Here is a 3,540-nt window from a genome sequence, read left to right as displayed (position 1 = left end):
TTTCTAACCTTGTAAGAGGGAATTGTCCCCATAGGTGAAATAATTGATTATGTGCTCCTATTTGCGGGGGCTACGTACGCACGAGGTGACGAGAGTCCGTGCGTAGCTACTATTATGCTATTTTCCGGGTAGTTAGGGCCCAAAAGCATGTTATACTTGGATTATTTATGAACCTATTGACAGCTTGAATTGCTTAAATCACCTTGGATTAGTAAATGAATTTAAAAAGGGATTAAACATCATTTTCCATGAATTGTTAAGAAGAGAAATTGTTTTATTATGGGGTAAATATTTCCGATAAGTTCTTAATTGACTGATTTAGCATGTATCTCTATGCGTACCTGTGACGCACGCATGATCCGCGAGCAGGGTATGTGTTTATATATGGAACGGACCGAACGCTTCGGCAGATTAAATAGATGCATCTATGGTTCGTGCCGTTCGACCCTCGGCAGTGCACAATTTACATTTCGTTTGGAGCGGGCCATCGACCACGGCATGATTTGCGCATGATATATGATATTGCCTTTCATGTCTTGATATAAATTGATAAGGTAATGAAAAGTAAACCTTGAAAATCCATTATTATTTGTTAAAGGTGTTTACCTGTCTTCCAACTTCGCGAGTTAGAACTACTATATAAATCCATGATTTCCTCAAATTTTTAGTATATTGTCAATTGACCTCTAGTAAGTGTCGAAGTTGACCATCTCGTCTCTACTTCTTCGAGATTAGGCGGGATACTCATTGAGTACACGTTGTTTACGTACTCATACTACACTTCTGTGCATTTTTGTTGCACAGGTATATTTATTTCTAGCAGCCCACTGGGCGTAGCAGCGCGGATGATTTGGGGCTAGGTGAGTTGCATTATTCAAGGCGGCCCGCAGCTAGTATAGCCCTCTTCAGTACACTGTATTTATTACCAGTCCATTGTATTCCGGACGGATGCTTTAATTTATTTTCTTGACAGTAGATGCTCATGCACTTGTGACACCGGGTTCTGGGATGGTTTGAAATATTTTGTATTAATTGCTTATTATTTGATTTGAATTGAAGCAGTTATCTTTTTATTTATGAAAATTTGAAGGAAAATCTTAGTTTTCAAGATTGTTAACAACGAGAATTTGATTAAGTAGTTTGGTTGGCTTGCCCGACAGCAGTGTCCGGTGCCATCACGACGCTTAGTGGATTTTGGGTCGTGACAACATGGTATCAGAGCACTAGGTTCCTAGGGTCTCACGGGTCATGAGCAAGTCTAGTAGAGTCTCGCGGATCGGTACGGAGACGTCTGTACTTATCCTCGGGAGGCTGCAGGAGTGTTAGGAGTACTTCCCTTCTTGATTCCTTATCGTGCGATTTGATTCTTGGAGGCGTATGCCTTTAATTCATTCCTACTCAATCTTGCGCGACACAAAGCGTTTGTTATAAATCGAGAATTGAAGAATCATAACAGTACTACGGATGTGGTGCGGGACGTTTCTCCCGGTATAGCTGATTTGATTATTATCGTCGCCTTATAGAATGATATTTTAATATTTCAGCTCAGTAGGGCTTTGGGGCTAGGCACAAGTTGCCATGATGCCTATGAATAACTGTTCCGCAGTAGTGATATGATGGTAGAATGTTTGCCCACGTGTCGGGGCAGTGAATGACTTGAAGGGAGGGTTACTCAGTACATAATCTAGAGAATTCAGTATTTTATTCCCGACAGGGGAAGGGCAACCAGACTAAGAATAGTCAGATGTGGGCTGGTGGAAGTAAAGAGACCTGGTATTTGCAAGCGTGGTGGAGCTTTCTTCTATGATGGGGTGTTGTTGCCCTAACTGAACGTAGTAAGTTTATCGGTGTTATAATCTGCTACAATTCGCCTTTGGGGCAAGATATTGTGAAATAGTATTGGAGATACAACTGTCAGATATCGCAGGATGCAGAGGTTCAGGATTGAATCAGTATTTCTAATGTTGAAGGTTCGATAAAGATGACCTTCAAAAGGTTTAAAGTTAGCAGTAATTGTGGGTTCAAGTGCCACGAAGATAGATTCTTATTTAAGACAGCCACTGAATGTCAAAGGACGAGGAAGGACATGTGGGAAGTGTCAGGCGGTGTTCAAAATTCTAAAAGGCCAGGTATATAAAGCGAAGGTCGAGTAGTCGATTAAGGGGATGAGTTCCGCCAAAGTGGAAGAGTGGCAAAATTGCATATGGGATTGCAGTGGGATGACCACATACCTTAAGGAGAATTTGGGGCGATTTGAGAATATTAGTGCTTGCTTATTAGGGTCTACGGATCCAATTTGAAGTAGGGGTTCTTGTGCGGCAGGAGATTTAATATAACGGAAAGGAGCCGCTTAAATGAAGAAGGATGAAGCATAACTTTGAATTGGAAGGATGTTGCCGCACATTTAAATGATGTCCACGGGGAGTAAATGGACCTGTGCAGCTGAAGAGGGAGCTCAGACTCAGGATGGGTTATTAATGTCGTAGTGATTGTACCCCGTGTAGCAGCTCTGGAAGATGTCGGGAGTGATTTCTACAGGTAGTTCGTCCCTGTGAGCAGGTTAGCGATCGCGTGGTTGGCGAGCTTCTGCGAAGAATTCTATTGTTTATACAGCGAAGGGATCGGTCGTGCGAACGTTGTTGATGATTCTGGGTATAAAAAGGGGGTTTCTATAGTAAGATATCGAGCATGTCGGCAGTTGGTTGCGCAGGGTCATGTCAATAGGAGATTAAGAATCCTAGTAAATTCCAGAGTTGTGTAATAGTGGCTTCGAGCTAAGTGGGAGAGTCCCACCGCCTATGATGGGGTATTAATGTGCTAGAATATTTATGAATTGATTAAATTCGGAACCAAGTCAGAGCGGGTGGCTCTCAGTAACGGTCCTAATGGATTCAAAAGAGGTAAAGTATGGTGCCTAATGATTTCGAGCCTATAAGTGCAGTTAAGAATCAAGCTTTTGCAGCAGCTTACGAGTGGGGGCCCAGAATGTTCTATGATGTTTTGACTCGTAGTGTAACTCTTGAGAGAAAGATGAGAAAGGACTTCGGGTTCGTAGAGGGATTAGCAGAATGGTCATGTCAGTTGAGGGTGCGAATATGCGCGCAAGGAAGGTATGAATTGGTTTGTGGGATTTGAGACAGCATGGTCTCGTGATTCGGGGTCACTCGGGATAAGTGCGGACGGAGTATGATATGTGACAGATGGAGTCAGTATTATCTCTAAGGCAATCAAGGATAAATTGGAAAAAGGTAGATTGATTGGCCATAGTTGAATTGGCATATTGGTGTTAGCGATCGGTTTCCTCAGCGTCATCGAGATATGCAAGTGAGTTGCGATGGTGCGTATGAGGCTTGTCAGCTGCTGTAATTGATATAATTCAGAAGCATTCTTATGTTATGGCTTGCTATGTGTAAGCAGGTCCCGGAAGGGTTATGGTGGCTTGGACCACTACTTAGAGATTTGCATATGCTATGGTTATGAGAATTCGCCTGTATCTTGCTATGTTCCTCCTGAAGTGAGTTAAGTGAAAGGTTCTTATAT

The sequence above is a fragment of the Nicotiana attenuata genome, unplaced genomic scaffold (genome assembly GCF_001879085.1).
Source record: "Nicotiana attenuata strain UT unplaced genomic scaffold, NIATTr2, whole genome shotgun sequence".
NCBI classification, from domain to species: Eukaryota; Viridiplantae; Streptophyta; class Magnoliopsida; order Solanales; family Solanaceae; genus Nicotiana; species Nicotiana attenuata.
This window is presented reverse-complemented; position numbering follows the sequence as displayed.